This window comes from Crotalus tigris, unplaced genomic scaffold (genome assembly GCF_016545835.1).
Source record: "Crotalus tigris isolate CLP2741 ecotype Arizona unplaced genomic scaffold, ASM1654583v1 scf7180000019364.2947544272:3078424, whole genome shotgun sequence".
Taxonomy (NCBI): Eukaryota; Metazoa; Chordata; class Lepidosauria; order Squamata; family Viperidae; genus Crotalus; species Crotalus tigris.
Window position 1 is genome coordinate 2,694,941 of NW_024097500.1, and position 21,176 is coordinate 2,716,116.

Below are 21,176 nucleotides of genomic sequence, written 5' to 3' on the forward strand. Positions count from 1 at the left end.
CAAAACTCACTTAACAACGGATGGAAATAGGCTTTGTCCACAGTTCTGAGATAAATTTCATGCAACCTTCAGACTGATTCAAAGCTTGCTTGGAAGAGACTGAGTAAGAAAATAATCTGCTTCTATGGCTTGGGAGACAAAAAAAGAAAGGACAAAAAACAAGAGTAGAGCGTTTGAGGGTCTCCACCCAAATTTTGGCTCTGATCCTTTGCTTTGTCTGCCTCTTCCCTGTAGTTTACACCTAAGTAAAGGTAGGTCAAGAGAGAGAGAGAGAGAGAGAGAGAGAGAGAGAGACTGGGGAACAACAGTTCATTTGTACTCTGTGATTTATTTCATTGTTCAAGGATGTTTATTTCTAGGGCTAGGAGAAAAAGGAGACATATAATGAAAAAAGAACAATATTAGTTGGGCTTTAAAGAATTATACACGAACACTGAAATGACAGCATATCAGCAAGCCTAATTAAAGTACCAATGTTCACTGTTGTGAATATACAGTAAGAATATTCAGCGCTGAGTGGTTTGTATCAGGATGCTGGTTTGAATTCTTTCTTTTGGCACCAAAGGCTGAAAAAGTTCATGACTTCACAAAGGCATTCCTGGATTCTAAGAAGAATGTCTTTAGTCTCTGTTGAAGAATGTGCAGGACGCCATTTTCCTGGGCAAATAAAGCAGGGATTGTTCCAGGCTGGTGTAGTTGCCAAAGATCTTGTCTCTGTTCGGGTCAACATGTATGTTCGGTTGACATTTCCAAGTGGTTGGAATTTGGAAGGATTGAGAAACTTGTGCGTATTCTTGGGAGAATTAACCGTTTTATGAGAACCGACGCTTCTTGTCATACGCAGAGTAATCTTTTTCTCAGGATGTGCTGCCCCTGTACGCATAGCGTGAATTGCCCCTATGCAAAAGAAGATGCACAGAAAATTACGTACGTGTTCATCAATGACATGAGCCAAGTTTTGATCTCCAGACAAAGCTAATTTTTTTCCTTTTCAAGGTTCTTGAAAAGACTGTGACTTACCAAAGGATTCTGTCAACCTTACCAGATGGACCAGCCAGGAAGCATGATCAGATGACCTCATTCTATATTCTTGTAAGGTTGCATTAATAGAATTTTGCCAATCCACCTCTGCCCCTATGTCCTTTATACCCTGAGAAATGACCAGGCTGAGCCCAAGGGAGCAGTCAAGCATATCGTCTTAAGTCCCTTCATGCTCACAAGAGACCTAACTCCAGCCCTCCTTGAATTCCATTTTGCCTTGGTTGTTAGTAGTTCAGATTCTTGTAGAGTGAAAGCATGCAATAAATTTGTACTCATTTGAACAACCTCCAGTTCCTGATTTCTTGTACCTGACACTAGGGAATATCTCTTCCCCAGACTCTTGCCTCACCCATTATCCAGCTGAGTGCTATGCTGTCTCTTATCTGACCTTTTTTGTAGGAGATGACCAGACTGAGCCCGAGGGAGGGAGGGGTCAAAGGCGTCATCAGTCTCGAATCCCTTCATGCCCACAAGAGATTTAAGTCCAGCCCACCTTGAATTCCACTAACACTTATCTACCACTAGTTCAGATTCTTGTAGAGAGCTTAAGCTTACAATAAATCTTTAGACCCATTTGAACTACCTGGACCTTCTAATTTCCCCGGCGTTTGACCATTCTCTAGGCAAGATTTTTGGGCCCAGTCTCCCAAGTTCATTCCCATTATACATTTACACACTGCACCTTCATAGGCCATTCCTTCTGCAATTCCTTCAGAATTCAGGGGAAAAAAAACCCTAATGATTAAGATCACTGCTGGCTGTAATTAAAAGCATGTTCCATCTTGTTTAAAAGAAAATGCCTAGTTAATGTATACAAGGATTTTTTTAAAAAAATGGAAAAAAAGAAAGCAGTCACTTTTTTTAAAAAGAAGTTAATTAAAATGTCAGAGAGAAAAAAAGGTAACAATCACTATAGCATCAGTGAGATTTTGGCACCCAAAAAAGATTTTTATTTTAGAACATACTACAGAACATAGAATAATTGGGTTGGAAGGGACCTTGGAGGTCTTCTAGTCCAACCCCTTGTTCAAGCAGGAAAACTTATACCATTCCGGATGAATGGATGTCCAGTTTCTTCTTGAAGCACCTCCATTGATGGAGCACCCTCAACAGAGAAAGCCAAGCTGTCCCACTGATTAATTGTTCTCACTGTCAGGAGAATTTCTCCTTCGTTCTAGGTTGGGTCTGTTTTTAATGAACTTCCACCTGTTATTTCTTGTCCTGCCCTCCGGTGCTTTGGAGAATAGATCCACCCTCCTTTTCTCTTTGACAGCTTCTTATTTCTCCCGCTGTTGGTACTGGGGGGGGGGAAGGGTCTACCTTGAAAAATGTAATTTGCAAGTGAGAAGAATATCAAATGGAGCAGGTATTGGAGTCCCTCCACAAACACCAGAATGATTTTCAGATCTTGGCAGGCTGCCCAGGCCTCCTGACAGATCTGCTCGCCGTGTATCTTTAAGAAGAATATGATCTCTGGAGAAAAACGGCCTATTTCAGTGTTTGCGATGATTGCTGCTGCACACACAGCAGAGATGCTAGCCTTGGGAGGAAAATCCTCTTCATTCCTAATATCTCCACTTTCGGGAAGAGAGCAACAAAGAGTTGTAGAGCTCTTCTGTAATCATACAATTCACTCCCTTATGGAGAGGGGACGACACATTAACACTGAAGCCTGTTCAGGCGATGTGATCTGATTCGAGAGGGGAGAAAAGGACACCCCCAACTGGCAAGTTATATTCTATCGTCAGCTCCCAGAACGCTCTGCCATGTTTGAAATCTCCCCTCCTGTTGATTATATCAAGCTTTCTACTAACACCTATCATTTCAAGTCATCTACACTCTGCCTTCAAAGCCATCAAGAGCGGTTTTTTCTCTCCCTCCCCCCTCACAACCCCGGCCTCTCTCGCTCTCCAGCTTACTGATCCTCCTTATTGAGTCTTCTCCCTGTTTCTCTGCAGTTTGTCATAACTCATAATAAAATGCTTCTCCTTCAGGCCGGGAGTTAGCCCAAAGAGTACATCAGATCAATGCTTCAACCAAAGAAGCTGCTAGGGAGGCCATGTTCTGAGATTCGTTCTCTTAAAAAAAAAGGAAAGGAAAGGAAAGGAAAAGAACTTCAATTGTTCACATCTTGGCAAAGGGACCAACAATGGCAGACGAAAAAGGAAGTGTCGTTTTGCTTCCAGGGAAACCTCAGTTTGAAAGTGCCTCTTTCAAGGGTTTCAACATGTCCATCACCTCTATGAGGGACCCAGAAAATAAGTTGCTTCATACAAAAAAAAAAAGATGTTGAGACCCTAGAAAGAGTGAGGAGAAGAGCAACAAAGATGATAGGGGGGCCTGAAGGATAATCCTTATGATGAACGACTGAGAGAACTAGCCTTATTTAGTCTAACAAAGAGGAGGCTTAGGGGTGACCTGAGAGCTATCTTCCCATACTTGAGGGGCTCCCACAGAGAAGAAGGGGTCAACTGATTCTCCAAAGCTCTTGAGGGCAGGACAAGAAGTAATGGGTAGAAATTTACCAAAGAGAAATCCAACCTAGAACTAAGGAGAAATTTCCTGATAGGGAGAATGGCTTGTCTCTGGAAGATTGATTGCTCCATCACTGGAGGTTTTCAAGAAGAGATTGGGCAGCCATTTGTCAGAAATGCTACAGGGCACAGGGTTGGACTAGAAGACCTCCAAGCCCCCTTCCAACTCTGTTATTCTATTTTCTGTGTACTAAAAAACACTATAGGGACTTTAGTGTGCCTCCTCTTGAGCTTGGAAGAGTTCATGTAAGCATGGGCAGAGGATTCAAAAATCCAAAAATAGATATCCTAAGTTTCAATTCTAGTCAATTTTACTCACTACTAATATAATGAATTAATTCACAGTTTCACCAGCAGTCTAACAAAAAAGGAAAGAAAAAAAAAACAGCTCATCTTTAGTATAAGGTGACAGCTAATTTCCCAAGCTCATGCAGAAGAGAAGGTAGGATATGTCCAGGGCCAAGAATTGGCAAGTTTTCCAGGAATTTATTTACCTGGGAAGCAAAAGAATCCTTCACTTGTCTTAACCCAGACTAGAGTATATAAACGGAGGACCAGAACCTCATCTAATCCTCAAAGTTTTGGGTGCTTCCTCAAACATTTTGCTCAAGGACTTTCTCAAAAAAAAAAAACAACCTTTTGATACCCTGGGATGTATTCTGATCAGACTGAATTGCCAGTTATATTCAAATAATCAATCTGATTCAAATCAGTTCGGAAAACTAAGGCAACTCCGTTCGACATTTCTATTTGGGGCTTCATTTTGGGATCTATTTAATTTTCTGAATTGGCTCAGAAAACAGTAAAGTAAAACCCAAAAGCTTTCCAAATCATCCAATCAACTTAAAGGAATCCAATTAGATTTGATTATTCAGATTGATTTTGTAGTCTCCTAGTACAGAAGCTAAGCTGAAGGGCATGTTTAATATTTATGATACACAATTATAATTTTACACCAGAGTTCTTTAAGACTCTTAAATGGATAACATGAAACCTGGTCATTTCTATCAATACATTTCATTTCTCAGTCACTAAGGCTTGACTTAGTTCTTCGGATTTACATCCCAAGAATGACAGTTATGGCCCCTTTGTCTGTCCTTCCTCTTTTGCACTGAAGAAAGACAGAAATTGCCCAGCTCCACTGAAATATTCTTATCTTTCTTTAGCATGCCTTTAATTCCCTCTGTAGCCAGTTTCTTGCCTCTCAAATATTATTGCCGCTGTTATTATTGTTGACTTTCATTTTGGGATCTTTATATTCATTTCATTTCCACACTGCACCTGTCTGTCTGATTTTATTTGAGGCGGGTTTGCTCAAAATATATCTGCAACTGCTCCTGTGACTACAGTTACACTATGATCCTAAGCAACTACTACCTCTACAATAAGACTTACTAGACTGTGATCTTCAGATTCTTCTACCTTGTTCACATTAGGAGTCTTTGCTAATGAGGCCAGCATTTTGTATATGTGAGAGAAGACTGGATCCTCATGCCCTCATGTAGCAACAAATTTAGGGTGGTCCAAAAATAAGCAAATTATCTTGGCAACTTCATGCACAAAAAGTAGTAAGAGGAAGAAGTATTAAGTATGTTTGCAGCTTTGAGTTACTTATAAAGTGATAAAGGCAGGGTAAAAATCTAACAAATCAATACGCCAATAAATAAAATGCATTTATTAAAAAGTGTACTCTTTTATACAGATTTTAGCGTTGGCTTCAACCTACATTGGTTCAATGTGGCACCTCTGTGCCAGCCGAATTAGCTACAGATCCCATCTGTCATGCCTTTAATCACAGCCTTGCCACAGAACCCAGCCACATGGATTTGAGGGAGCTGTGTGGCATTTCATATCTGAGAGAAAGTCCGGGTTTGCTTCAAACCCCATAGGCCCTGCTCTTCCCACGAATCAGGAGAAAACAAATCATTAAAAAAAAATAATATTTGTCATTGCTTGATGCAGCTCCATGTCCCACCTTAATATTATTATTTTCTCTTTTCAAAGGCTAATCCTCAAAGGCCCTCCCTTCTGCTTAAATATTAGAAACCCATTTAGTTTTGCATAAATTTGACTCGGGCTTTCCTTATCTTTTTTTTCCCCTTCCCCAGCCCCCTCCGATTCAGTCTCAGCCTTTGCACTGTGATGATATCAAATGAGGCCTTTTCTCCCCTCCCTTCCTATGGTCCTACCCAAAGAGGGAGGTCAGTCTAATAATATACAAGGTCAACGTTGGGAGCCACTGAGTTCCGCTGTCATTTTTCATTCGCCCTGCCAGGCGCTTTAATGACAGTTACAGCCAGCAGGAACTTGGCGCTGATGGTGGTTAGATGATGTTACAAGCACATGGCCAAAGATTTTCAGGGCAGCTGAAGGGAGGGGCAGATTAATCCCGCTGGAAGAAATTCCAATTCATTGCTTAGTTTGGCCTTGATAGGCACACACGGAAGAGCTATTTCGTCTTGTCCATGAATATAAAAATTAAGAAGCATGTGCTAATGCCCGTTGAGACACGGGAGGGAGACGGGAGGAGGGGGCGAAAGAGAAGGATCTTGATGATAATAATAACAGTACTGCAACGATCATCATGATAACCTCCATCAGCAGGCATCCACTCGGTATGGGAAGGGGGGGAGGAAAGAAATTGTTCCATCGACATATTGCTGACTGCTATTTCGTGAAGGGTTTTCCATTTGATTCTCTCTTTTTTTTCCCCTTCTCTCTCTCTCTTTAATATAGTGTTCCTCTACATTTAGACCAGGGAAGCAATCTAAGGAGGAGCGTTTATCTGGATGTCTCTTCCCCATCTGGTTTTATTTTTATTTTTTTAAGTTTTGTATTAAACAATAATCGCAACGATAATAATACAAATAGACTATGGCAAAAGAAAGCAAAGGTAGTGCCATTAGTAATATATGCCTTGGGTGCAATCCCAAAAGATTTGAATAACAGAATAACAGAAGAGTTGGAAGGGACCCTGGAGGTCTTCTAGTCCAACCCCCTGCTCAAGCAGGAGACCCTATACGATTCCAGACAAGCAGCTGTCCATTTGTCTGAAATGGAGCTCCGTCTCCTGTTCCATTAAGTCAGTTTCTTTTGAGCAGCTTATCTCCTTCTATCAGCATGAGAAGGTACAGAAGGAAAGTCTGGATGGTTTTCCAAATTCTGTTATTATACAGTATTCTATAATAATAATAAAACTGAGTTCCAGTATTTGTAGTTTCTGTTGCCTGAACTCACCTACCTCGAGAGGCTGACAGCAGCGAAAAGCTACGATTCTAACACTGTCAAGAAGATAATATGGTTACAGTCACCAGAATTTGAGCTTAACATGAGGATATCTTAACTGTAAGATGCTTGAAACAAGCATCATGCAACCACTGTTAAGGTATGTTCAGTTTCTCCACTTCCACAACTACCTACTTGTCTGCTGTTTCCAGTTTAGGATCAGAGGTTTGTTTCCATTGTCTAGTCTGTAGAGACAAATATTTTAGACTTTGAGGGAGAGCATTTTTTTTTTAATTAAGAAGAACAAGTCAATTATTTGGGGGAAAGAGGAATAAAGGGGAGGAAGGTTTAAGCGCAAAGCCCATGTCTGCTGATGATAAAATAATTGTTACGCCTAACCAAATGAATCTTCAGGTTTCATTTGGTTTTGACTGTTATTGAATTGTTGAAAAGGAAAGTGTTGCTGGGAGGGCAAGAATGAAAGAAGACAAATTCCAGATGCCTGAGACCTCTCTCATTTCTTGCTACCACGGCCCATCATTAGATAGTTACCTCTCCGAGCAAAAGGTCAGAGAGTATAAATATAAATTGCATTCTGCATTACTTCTAGATGACTGAAGCTGTCAAGCCAATCATAGCAGCTTTCAGTCCCATATTCTACCACTTCTGCCCTGATTTGGAACTACAAAGCCATCTGTGAATTGAACACGACAGACCAGATGAAATGTCCAACAGAGACATATTGTTCTGCTCCCAAAATGGGATGGCCATTGGAATACTTGACCCAAGGTGGATGAAGAAGTCTCCAATTTCTGGATTCTTGGGGATTTAAAAAAAAAATACAGTTTTTCCAAAATGGTTGAACAAAAGTGTCAACGCTGTTAATATATGATATTATTGCTTTGACAAGATATACAGAGTGTCTGGTATTTTTAGAGTTAATTCAGATGACAAAGTGAGGGAGGAGATTCATAAGGAAAGCCCAGGAAAAAGGAACGGAAGTGAATCTTTGCTCTCCGGGCTAATTGGAAGATGTGACTTATGACTGCAAAATAAGGGAGGGGTTTAGAAAGAAAAGTTAGACGCAAGCAAGAGAAATTCAGATTCTGGCATAAACATCCATGATGTGCCATCAATTTGTTACACAGTTAATAAAGACTTTAGGATAAACATGCCTGGAAATTCTTTGAAGTGTTTCATTAGTCGGAACCATGACAAAAAGCTTGAAAAGAATAGAGAATAGACATGTATAGCATATCAGAGGTCTGGTTGAGGAAAAGGGCTTGACCATAATTACAGGGTATCGTGTAATAGCTTTCCAAAGTTTTCAAAAACAACTTGTGCTACTCTGATCCCACAGAACTCTCAAAATATTCATCAGTTGAAAAAGCTGTGGCATAGCCATCCCAGATTTCAACCAAAGGATCTCCAGGCTGTCCTTCAGATCATCCATCCATGATTGTTGTTTTTTTATCTTAAATGGTAAAGCAGTTGGCATCCAATGCACAGCTCCAGTGCGCAACACAATTCCCAGTTCCATGCAGCTGGAGTAACTGAATGAAGCATTTTATACAGAATGTAGAACAACAGAGTTGGAAGGGATCTTGGAGTTCTCCTAGTCCAGTGGCCCACAACCTTTTGGGCATCAGGGACCAGTTCCATAGAGAGAGGGTTTTTTTGTGGACTGGAGGGGGACATGGTTTCATGCTGCTTGCCTCCTGTAGATGTGGCTTCACTTATTTGCACAGACTGGTTTATGGCATGCCGTAGACCAATGCCGGTCCATTGAATGGACATTGGGGACCCCTGTTCTAGTCCAGCCCCTGGTCTGAGCAGGAGATCCTAAACTATTATGGACAAATGTCTGTCCAATCTCTTCTGACAAGAGCTTCTGGAAGCAAGCCGTTTAATTGTTCTCACTGTCAGGAAATTTCTCCTTAATTCTAGGTTCATATCTCTTTGACAAGTGTCCAACCATTACTTCTTGCCTTGCCCTCAGGTGCTTTGGAGAATAGGTTGGCCCCATCCTCTCTGTGACAGCCTCTCAAATATTGGAAGACTGCTATCATGTCACCCCTGGTCCTTCTCTTCATTAGACTTGACATACCCAGCTCCTATAACCATCCTTCACAATGAATATGATTATATTAACTAAAACTTCTAGATGGGGATAATCAATAGATAGGAATGGTCTAAGGTCTTCTGCCTTGGGCAAGGGATTGGACCAGAAGACCTCAGTGGTCCCATCCATCCATATGTTTCTATGTTCTACCTTCAACCCTCCAGTCAAGTTAGGTTACAGCTACATTAAGATAGGGGATAACTCAGGCATGGCTGACTGAGGAACAGCTGCAGCTGACTGAAAAGCATAAATGTGCTAGCATGCTTTCTCGTTGCTGTGGCCATCTGGCAAACTAGAGTACAGCATCATCCAGAACAGGATCATTCGCAATCCTAAAGCCTCCTTTCCCGTTAAACCAACTGGTTTCCATTTCAGCTTTCTACAGCTTTTCCATTGCCCTGAGAATTCTGTTCGCTCAGAAAATGTTAATTCCAAGTGAGGATATCTGTGGCTGTAGGAAAAAGAGATTATTTTTTTTAAAAAAAATACAGTAAAGATTAAGTAAGAAACACTCTTTAGAAGCACAGCTCTTCAACATATGGTATATCAGAAAGAGATCCAATTCCAGCTAATAACTCTATCCCCTTGATGAAGAGCAGTAAAAGCTTTAGGATTTTCTTATGGAATTATAACGGCATGTTATCAACCTGTTCTCTCTCCTTAGATGGCGATTCGTTAACAGGCACCAAAAGTCAGTGATTCCCTATGCAACCGAGGGTTACTTTGCAGTGCCTGATGGACCCACAGAAGCTTGAAGGGAGAGGCTGAAGAGTTGTGAACCCAGCACTTCTCCGTCCTTTGGTGGTGTTGTGAAGTGCCCTTATCACACAAACAACAGGTCCCATTTTCTGTAACTGTGTGTATTCTGAAACATTAATCAGCACTGATATACAGCCTTTTTGAAGAGGAAATTTGCCTGCATAGATGTGAAGTGTTATTAAACGGAGCTGAACTGGAACTGCTTATGGAGGGAGAAAATACATTTGCAAGATCAAGGGGGTGTATTCAAGGAGCTCTTTGAATTGGGAAGCTAGAGTTACTTGGGAGGCACTAGAGATGATTGAAGGATCAGGTGCCGTGTCAGGTAATAAAGGAAAACTAATGGAGCTTTGGAAAGGGAGACTTCATTCTGTGGTCCAACATTTGCTTTTCAGCCTGCGTTCTTCTGAGCATTAAGAATTTGAGATCCATTGTGTCTATAGTCCTGGGCAGATTAAGCACTTAAATAAATGATTATCACCAATGTCTCATGAGAAAATATTTGCAACAGCCCTTGAAATTCCCAACTTTATAGAACATAGAATAATAGGGCTGGAAGAGACCTTGAAGGTCTTCAACGCTCTGCTCAATCAGGAGACCCTTTAAACTTCATAGACTATTTAAATTTCATAGGGTTGATTTAAGACTGAATGGTTGTAGATAGAAAGTTTGTGTGAACCTTTCTCCTCACTTTTTATCCTAGAATAGAATAGAATAGGAATAGAATAGAATAGAATAGAATAGAATAGAATAGGAGCTGAAAGGGACCTTGGAGGTCTTCTAGTCCAGCCCCCTGCTCAAACAGGAGACCCTATGCCATCTCAGACAAGTGACTGTCTTGTCTCTTCTTAAAAATCTCCAGTGATGGAGTGCCCACGATTTCTGAAAGCAACTTCTGTTCCACTGCTTGATTGTCTTCACTGTCAGGAAGTTTCTCCTTAATTCCAGGTTGCTTCTCTCTTTGGTCAGTTTCTATCCATTGTTTCTTGTCCTGTACTTGTACCTTTGATTTTTCCTGCCAAAATGTAAAACTTTTCTCCACATTGTTCAAGTTTGTCAAACTATTTTTGGATCCTGAGTTTGTCTTCTGGAGTGTTGGCTACTCCTGCCAGTTTGGTGTCATCCGCAAATTTGATAAATTCCCCTTCAATTCCCTCTTCTAAGTCATTTATAAAGATGTTGAGGAGTACTGGGCCTAAGATGGAACCTCGTGGTATCCCGCTGCTTACTTCTCTCCATGTGGATGTAGTACTATTGTGGACTATTCATTGAGTATACTTTGTCAGCCAGCTACAGATCCATCTGGTGGTGATGTTATCTATTCCACCCTTTTCTAGCTTACCAAGCATATGTAAACATTTATGCTAGTTTGTGGTTTTCATATAGATGTTTTATTACCAAATTAGGTGACATCATCAGTGCTAGACCTGATGAGAGAACCAAGGACCTCACATTTGATTCCTAAGTACCATCTTTCTCCGAAAATAAGACCCAACCGGAAAATAAGCCCTAGCATGATTTTGCAAGACGCTTGTAATATAAGCCCCAAAATAAGGCCCAGTTAAGATCATCAGCCGGATGGACACATTCAGTAAAATATTTCCCCAAATATAAGCCCTAACCAGAAAATAAGCCCTAATGCGTCTTTTGGAGCAAAAAATAATATATACAACCCGGTCTTATTTCCAGGGAAACACAGTAATATTCTAACTCAAGAATGCACCATCTTGGCCATTCAGATATTTTGGGCTACTGTTCTCATCACTAACCATTGTGCTGGCTTAGATATGAATGTTGGTCCAAAACATCTGAAAAACATTAGGTGTCTTTTGCATTCTGTTTTCTATCTGATGATTAAGACATTGGACTTGCTGACTAGAAAGCCAGCAGCCCAAGTTCAAGACCTGAGCACCACATGAGGGTGTGAGCTCCCATCCTCACCTCAGCTTCTGCCCATCTAACAGTTTGAAAGCATGCAAATGCAAGTAGATAAATAGGTACCACTTCAGTATGAGGGTAACAGCACTCCGTGACTTCATGCTGATCCCATGACTGTGGAAATGTCTTCGGACAGCGCTGAAACAGAAATGAGCACCATCCCCATAGCTGAAAAAGACTAATGGAGTAAAAATCTACAGGGACTCCTTTTTTTACTTTTCCCAGTCTGGCTTGAGAATTGTGGTCTCTTTGTGTTGTTGTTTTTTTTTTTTTTTAATGTGTCCTCATTGCAATATACTTGTTTAGATACGTGAGTTGATATCATGTTACACATTAAGCCATATTACAGTTTAGGGTATTGTTATAAATTAAATTGAACTAACTCAGTAGAATTTATATGCCATGGATTATGCCTTAAATTGTGAGTCACTTGTGGTGTATTTAATTCAGCCATGTTTAAAGAAATTATTGCTGAATTTCACACAAGAAGAAAGTGGCTATTGTTAAATGTTGCAAAAGTGAGACTGGAAGGCACAAAGGCACAATAAAAACATTTAAACAAATGAAAATTGAAAAAAATAAAAAAGAACAGCTAATGCATCACTAACCCAACCTTTCATCTAAAATGTCTAGTTAGAAAAGAATATTGCGTGGATTTAGCAGGTGTGCAATGAATAGACACATTGTCAATCCTTTGCGTGAAACATATAAGAGTGGTTTTAAATTTTTATACGTTCAGTGACATCAATCACTCTGTCAAAGAAACAAGGTCTCTCCAAAGAAGAAGTCCATTTTTTTCCCCCACGGCTTTTTCTGTTGCTACATTTATCAGAGTAAATTTCAAAGGGAGAAAAAGAACTCAGTAATACTGCTGACAGAACTGATGACTGTGATATCTCGACAAAGACCTGGGTAGTGCCACTGTGAAAATAGTCTTCCATCAGTTTAAATCAAAACCTGTATCAAAATAAGGAGAGAAAGGTCACTGGCATAAGGCCTCGCGGTTTTTGTTACCTAAGTTGAAACATGGGCAGAAGACCCAAACTCCAGGAAAACTCCTTATCAAACTCTTCACGTTTGGTTCGCTTTAGATTTGAGGCTGTAGAACAGGGGTCTTCAAACTTGGCCCTTTTATGACTTGTGGACTTCAACTCCCAATTATTATGTGAGATCATGGCTTAATGCTCTATTTTTAAAGAGCAGAGAGGTTTTACAACTCCCAGGATACATTTTAATGCCTCTCTTCTTTTCTCAGTTGGTTTGATTTGTTTTTGTATTCTTTTTGTTGGCTTTTGGTATCTCTCTGCAATTTTTAAAAAAGAAGAAAGAAAAGAATGGATGGTTTTGATGACAGGAGGAACAAATCTATCCACTCACTTGGACGCTGCAAGTTTGGCTTTGGGAATTTTCTCATCATCGCCATCCAAACGCTCTCGTGAAATGTCATTCTAATCTCTTCAGCACCTGTTATTTGTTTTGATTCTGGTTGAGGATTTCTGCTATGGGATTACTTAGCCTTTTCAGTGCTTCCTTTCTGGTTTAGCAATAGATTTACATGTCTCCATCTGTATCTGTATCTGTATCCAGTATCTTCGACAACATCTATGTCTTCCAGCTGTGTAAAAGCCAAGTACCTATCCTGGTAGCCCTCAACTTACAACCACAAACTTATGTTGCTAAGTGAGACATTTGTTAAGTGAGTTTTGCCCCATTTTACAACTTTTCTGGCCCCCGTGTTAAGCGAATCACTGCAGTTGTGAAGTTAGTAGCACAGTTGTTAGTCCGGCTTCCAGTTGACTTTGCCCGTCAGAAGGTTTACAAAAGGGGATCACATGACTCCGGGACAGTGCAACTGTCGTAAATATGAGTCAGTTGCCAAATGTCTGAATTTTGATCACGTGACCATGGGGATGCTGTAATGGTCATAAGTGTGAAAAACAGTCATAACTCTTTTTTCACTGCCATGGTTAACTTTGAATGGTACCTGTACCTGGTTCACAGCAGAGTTACAGCAAAGTATCTCCTCAAACAAAATCAAGTATTTTTGCAGCTGATTAAGGAGCCATGAAACTCACAAGGTAGCTGAGTTAATCACTGCTGATTTGCTGGACCAACCTGTTTCACAGGTCTAAGTAAGAATAAACATTTTCCCATTGCTTGACTCTCTGTAGGAGATGTGGCTTATAAAGGCAACAAAATCATCCTAGAAAATTACTAGTTCTTTATTTCCAGTAGGCTTAAAGTCTGAATTTAGATTGCGAGAAAGCTGGGAGACGTGGTTTTCTTTTCTGTTTAAAACTATTGGTTCTTTTAAATTATTATTATTTAACTGCTTAAGGTGTTCTTCCTTAACCATCAAAGTGATTTTTGCCATTACTAGTAGTGAGAGAACAGAATCCTCTTCCAGATGACCTCTAGCTGGTGCACTCCATTAGTGTGTCTTCCAAATACACTTGCAACGATATAAAACTTTGCTATAACACATTCCTTGGTCAGTTGAGTGCCTAGTGGGGATGCTCAACTACTTTTAAGTAAGAAACTATATTCTCTACCAACAAAATAAGCTGGAGGCTAAAATATATGAGGAACGATTGCAGAAATTGGGTATGTCTAGTTCTAGTGACAAGAAGGACTAGGAGTGACATGATTGCAGTCTTCCAATATTTGAGAGGCTGTCACAGAGAAGAGGGGGAGTCAACCTATTCTCCAAAACAATGAATGGAAACTAGTCAAAAAGAGGACCAACCTAGAACTAAGGAGAATTTCCCTGATAGTAAGAACAGTTAACCAGTGGAATGGGTTGCCTTCAGAAGTTGTGGGTGCTCCATCACTGGAGGCTTTTGAGAAGAGACTGGACAGCCACTTGTCTGGAATTGTATATGGTCTCCTGCCTGAGCAGGGAGTTGGACTAGCAGACCTCCATGGTCCCTTCTATCTCTGTAATTCTGTTATTCTTTCCCGGCTCCTTTTCATAGTAATGCATTACTCTGTCTTTTCAGAGAAGTGACAACAGCAATTTAGGCAAAGGTAAATATGACACATTTTATATCCCGACTACTGATCAAAAGCTGAAAAAGAATAGAGCTTATAACTCACACTATACCTACCTCTCTCTCTCCCTCTGTCTTTCTTATATTTTTGGCCACAGGTTAATGAATTTCAAGACAGATAGGATAGCTAAACTTCAGTGTATTGAAAAGTTGGCAAGAAATGATATCAAGCTAAACTGAGAGTGTGACAAAGATCATGTAAATTTCACTCCGTAAGGCTTGGCATCTGAGAATGAGTTTCAGAGGTGTCTCTTTATACCTTATTTTCCGCCCTTATTTTCCGTCTTTTAGAAATTGCTTGTAATGTTTGGGAACACACTTATAATGGATTGTCAATTCTGTAATAAAGAAGTGTTAATAAAAGTAGGGCGGACAAATACAGTTTCAATTAAAAAGAACCAGATCTAGAACTAGAATTAAAACTAGAACCTTAAGTAGAATCAGAAAGAGAGAACTCCCCCCCAAAGGGGGGTATCACTGTGAAGAGTACAAATAACACAATACAGAACTCCAAGCTCCTGTTTAAAAAAACACAACTGTGATGTTCACACAAAGTGTAGTGCTGAAAACATGTAATGGATTATCAATTCTGTGATATCAAAGCAATAATAAAACTAGGGCAGACAAATACAGTTTCAATTAAAAAGAACCAGATCTAGAACTAGAACTGGAAGAAGAAGAATCCAAACTAGAATCCAAATTAGAAAGGGCAAAAAAACAAAATAAAAAAAAAATGCATCACTGTTTGAGGAGTACAAATAAAACAATACAGGACTCCAAACTCGTGTTTGAAAAACACAACTGTGGTCTTCACACAAAGTGTTGTGCTGAAAACATAAGCCATGTTCTGATCTAATGTAATGTCTTAATCCATGCAGTGTGTATAAATACTGGCTGAGCTCTGCATGAAAAGCTGAAAAGCAACTTTCCCAAAAACATTTTAGCTGAATTGCAAATGCTAAGTAAGATGAGATGTGTCTAATATGTAAAATTATGGTTAATAATAAAATAAATAAATCTCTCTTATGGTTCAATTATGAATATAGAGAGAGCATTCACATTATATCTACTGCTGCTGCTACTAAAATTATTTTTAATTTATCACAGGGACACCTGACCTATGCACCTGACATCTGGTTATGTTCATCCAGTATGCTTGCTTAACTAGGCTATGGAATTAACCCATATTTTTTTTAAAAAAAAATGAAAACCTGGACAATGTATAATGCATTCAAAATAAACTATCTACAATTATTAGAGTCGCTTTGTGTGGGATGGAGGGCTCTATCAATGTAATAAATAAATAAAATCATTAAAACCTCCTAAGTATTTATTTTTCTCTTGCACAATTATTAGGGAAAATTGTACTGCTGCTGTCTGATGTGACCTGAAAGTGGTCTTTATTTGTCTAGGAATAAAAGCAGGAAAATTCCCCAGCAGAGGTCCTTAACTAGGAAAGAAAGTATCTTTGTTCCTTTTCTATAGGAAGAAAGTTTTAAGGAGAGAGAGAGAGAGAGAGAGAGAGAGAATTTTCCTCCTATATATTTTATTTGTTCTTTAAAAGACATTCTTCTGAAATCCTTCAAAAATAAATCAATGGAAGTTGATTGTGAAATTGTTACTGAGTAGAACATCAAGCTTTGAAAAAAATAAAGCAAGTATAAGAGGATTGTACAAAGGGGTCTGCGTTTCTCTTTGTGTATCTGTGATTGTGTGTTCTATTCAAACTTCCAAGTTCTACTCCCTCTTTCTATATGAATTCTTATTTTGATCCCTTCTTTCTCTTATCTGAGCAAGGTTTCACACATTTGATTGAGTAACCTTAGTGTCTACATACAAAATTTTTCTCCAGGACAGTTTGTCCCCAGCCTGATCTTCAAATGATGCAAGCATTATCACTTCACTGAAACATCCACCTTGCTGTTGTTCATCCTTCTCTTTCCTTCCATCTCCTTATTATTGCATCTATCAGTCTCACTAAGAATGAGTAAATGCATTGATCGTTCCCATTAAGAAAAAAAAATCTGAACACATAGAACAGAGAATTGTAAAATAAACGATAAAGAACCTATAAATAGACACTATTCCGCCAAAATTAAGAAATAATGGCCATTAACTTTGTGAAAGAACAAGAGTTCCTTCACTTCACACTTCCTCTGAAAACTTTCAAACAACCTAAATGCAGAAATACCATTTTTCATCAATAACTAGGAATCTGCATTGTTGCAAAACATCAAAGTAATGTATTTCACTTATACGCACAACTCCTGTTTTATTTCCTGGCAGAAATACAAAATACAGTCTTAAATTTCTTAGGATTAATTGCAATTCAATTTGAGGAAGGCTGGGGGTGGTCTCCAACCATTTTAATTTGATGAAGATTTTCTCCCCCACCCTTCCCTTAGCCATCTGCTTATCCAATTTTATTGACCAGAATGCTATTTTGATGAGAAAGCAAGAGGGGGGGAGGATGGTCCCACCAGAAAATGCAAATTGAAATTGTGCCCCCCCCCCTTTTCCCTGGTTTTGGCAGTCTAGCATGGCATTGACACCATAGTTCCCACCAAAATATAAAATAAAATAATACCATATTTCAAAAATGCCTCTGTGGCATGTTCCACTCTCTCTTTAAATCAAGAAGGGGACATTCACAATGAGTAGAAGCTCATGATGGGGAAGTAAAAAAGAAATCTGAAATATTTTGGAAGGGAGGGAGGGAGGGAGGGAGGGAGGGAGGGAGGAAGGAAGGAAGGAAGGAAGGAAGGAAGGAAGGAAGGAAGGAAGGAAGGAAGGGAGGAAGGAAGGGCAAAAACTCAGCTCAGCCCAAATCAAATTTCCCACCTAGGTGCATCACCAGTTGTCCATCTAGTTGCTTTGAGTGTTCTCCTCTCCAGTTTGAAATCTAATGCTTTCCATGTGAAATTAACGGTAGCCTTAACTTTGGTTGATTGCAGTGAAACGGGAGTGGGGGGTGATGATGAAAAACAGGCAGTTGGTGACCCTCTCAACTTTGATTTCTATTTCATTTGGGCACTCTTGATTCTTCAACTTTCTTCTCTTCGTCTCCAGCTTCTTTCTTACCTTTTGTTTTGTTTTTTTGCTTCCCAAAGTGTTGGGGTGGGGAGGGAGTCACTCAAAGAATTGGGAGAAATAGGGACAGCCTTCCATTTAGGCTACTTCGCAAATGCCAGATCACTTGGTGAATTTATTCCCTCTTCCCCAACGTTTTCTTCTTGTCATTTTTCTCCAATCAAGTTAAGCATTCCGTTGGTCAGTTTAGTCATCCCAGGCCGAGATTTCCCTCAAGGTGCTAAAATACATGACACAAAGGATCAAAGTAATAAGTAAAATATCAGTCCCTGTGGCGAGAATCTTCTGAAATTTCATGACTTTCTAAAATAATTCCTTTCCTTTCCATTGCCCTTCGTTACACGCACACCAGCACCAACACCACTCCTTTTCTTGTGCCTTTTTCAAAAGTCCCCTGGGATTCCTTACTTTGCAGCTGGACGCTCTTAAAACCTGAAGGCCTAATTCTGCTGGAGCCCAGCCCTTTTGAGTCCAACTGAACCCTCGGCCGCCACCTTCTCCTTCCTATCCTCCCCTGGAAATAAAAGGGGCCCCAAAGAGCATCAGACTCAGAAGAATTGAAGGGTCAGGTTAGAGACAGACCTTCAGGGAGAATCTCTCTCTGTGTGGTCGCTAAGGGTCAACAGCTACTTGATGGCAGGTAGACAGTCAATCAATCAAAGCACCTCCACCTGGTTAGAAAAAGGGTCCTGTAACATCTTTTCTGCCTCCCTTTGCAAGGTCTTCTTGAATGCCCCTGTCTGTTTCTGTGAAGCCAAGAGCCCATCATCCCTGCCTCTCAGGCAGGCAGGTGTATTTCAAAGTCAGCGCAACAGTCACTTAGTAGGAACACTGAGAGTCTTGGGGGGCAGAGACAAAAGTTTGGGGGTTTGGAGAGGGATAAGTGGGGCAGAAACTATTGGAGACAAGCAACCTGGAATTAAGGAATTAAGGAGAAACTTTCTAACAATGAGGACAATTAACCAGTGGAACAGCTTGCCTCCAGAAGTTGTGGGTGCTCCCTCACTGGAGGTTTTTAAGAAGAGACTGGACAGCCACTTGTCTGAAATGGTATAGGGTCTCCTAATTGAGAGTAGGGAGTTGGACTAGAAGACCTCCAAGGTCCCTTCCAGCTCTGTTCTGATTGGGTAAAGGAAACCATGTCTTAAGACCCATTCTTTCAAAAGGCATTTGAACCCCAGGCCAGTAGATTACTCCAAAGTTTTCACTTGCCCTTCTCCAATCTCTAGCAATACACCTACGAGGGAGTAAGCCACCCTGAGTTGAACAGAGGATAAACCTTTCCTTCTGAAGGGTCAGCATCCCACCCTTCCCTCGGATCTGGCCCCAAACTTTCCAAGTTTCTTCTTCTCTTCCCTACCTGCTCTTTGTTTTCGGCCCCTCCTCCCGCGCCCCGCATCCCACTTCACTTATTTATTTCCCGTCTCCCGTGAAATACGTGCTTGTTAAAACGTCAATCCTCATTTGGGCAAGGTGGAAGACGTACTTAATTGTGGGTTATTTGCTAATTATCTGGTTACTTTTGATGGCAGAAGATAGGGGGGGGGAGGGAATGGAGGGAGGCGATGGGGGGGGGAGGAGGGGAAGGTGCCCAAACACATTTTCTTAACTGCTAATTACAAAAGATGTCACTCTAGCAAAGGTATCTTACTCGTGGGTGGGAAAGGAGGGGGGCAGGGAGGGGGGAGGGATGGAGAGATGGAAAGCTTTGAAACGGGACTCTTTTAAAATATCTGCAACAGGCAACTTGAAATTGAATCTTTGGGCGAGTTAAAATATTTATAAGAGGGAGAGGCAGGTGGGGAGTAGGTGGCCACACCAGGCTGAGCTCCTTGGGACAAAAGTGGTTTAAAAGGAAGTATGATTGGGAAGGAAGGAAGGAAGGAAGGAAGGAAGGAAGGAAGGAAGGAAGGAAGGAAGGAAGGCTAAGCTAATATTTCTTTATTAACCCATTCGTTCACATAGAGAGAAGAGGAAGATCCAACTATAAAAATTCAGAAATTATGTACTTCATTTCTTGCAAGGGAGAATTTTAAGCCAGCAAAAGTTCTTTAAATATTCTGGATATTCACTTATAGGCAATTATAAGGCAGATGTTGATTGCTGGGTGCTTCTAAAGAGCAACAGATTCCCCCCCCCAACCTTTGTTCCATTGCTGTCCAAAGATATCATTCATAGTACCAGTGAATACTTAAAAAAAAAATCTTTATTTATCTTAACAAGTTTTAGAATTTTATAGACTCTCCACCCCCCTCATAATTGCAATGGGGTTTGCTGCCTGAAGTATTGAATTAATTATGGATATAAGCAGAATAATAATGATGGGCACCTTGCTAATTTCTCCAAATTATTTGTGCTCAGTAGCAATCATTGCTATTCATCCGGAACTCTCTCATATTCTAACAGTGACTTTAAACAACCCGAAGCGTTTAAAAATTAGCAAAATAACATAAAGTGATTGGTTGAACGTAAATTTACACCCGATTTGATTGACTTTATTCCATGCTTTTGAGAAAGGCCCATGCCTGGGTACTTCATACGTGAACTTTAGGAATCATTTTCCAGGAAGGAAGGAAGGAAGGAAGGAAGGAAGGAAGGAAGGAAGGAAGGAAGGAAGGAAGGAAGGAAGGAAGGAGAAAGATATAATTCAGTAGTCTGAATTATTTCATTCATTTCATTCTATCCAAGGAAAAAAAGTTTCTGGCATTCGTTTTTAGGGCTCTTCCGAGCCTCCCCCCCAATAAGCTCACTACCTCTGTTAAACATCCACGGTCTTGTGCAATTAAAAACAAAAACAAAACATACCGAAGAAAATCAATTCTGGGTATTTGTTTAAAGACAGGCCCATAGAAAAGCAATCAATCTTCATAATTTGGAAATGATTTGTTGTGGGGAAGAAAGGAGGGGGACAAGGGGAGAGGGGAGGGGAGAGGAGAGAAAAAAATCGACCGGTGCTCAGTTCTTGATCCAAGAGTTTTTCCAGACTCATCCCAACCCGCCTCTCTCTTTTTCCTTTATCTTTGCCTTGGAAATACCCCCATTTTTCCTGACCACCCTTTTTTTTCCTCACGCGTTCTTGAAAAAGGATTCCTAAATTTCCTTTAAGTTATACACACGCACAAACCGCAACACCTCCCTTCCATTCCAGGGACCATTGGGGTTTTTGGGGGGGAGTGGGATAGGGGCAGAGCAAGGAAAGAAAGAGACATTTTTGCATCGAAATTGCCTAACCTTCTGGGGGATTCCCCCCCCCCCACTTTACTGCCCTTGCTCTGCACCGGGAGAGAAAGCCTCGCGCGCTTCCAGCCGCCTGAACAGGTCGGCAAGACCGGAGCCGCGGGTTTAGATTCGTAGCAGAGAGCCGCCCCTCCTCAAAACCTCTGTTCTGGCCCAGATACGCTCACTTTCCGCGGATCC

General features: G+C 40.5%; 1 long non-coding RNA gene across 1 annotated transcript in view; it reads right to left on the reverse strand.

Annotated features, from left to right (window-relative positions):
* Positions 1-308: 308 nt before the first annotated feature.
* The window catches only part of LOC120316462, a 38,776-nt gene continuing 17,908 nt past the window's right edge, over positions 309-21,176 (reverse strand). The window contains exon 2 of the long non-coding RNA XR_005558968.1: positions 309-897. This is a non-coding gene — a long non-coding RNA (uncharacterized LOC120316462). The remainder of the gene's footprint in view (positions 898-21,176) is intronic.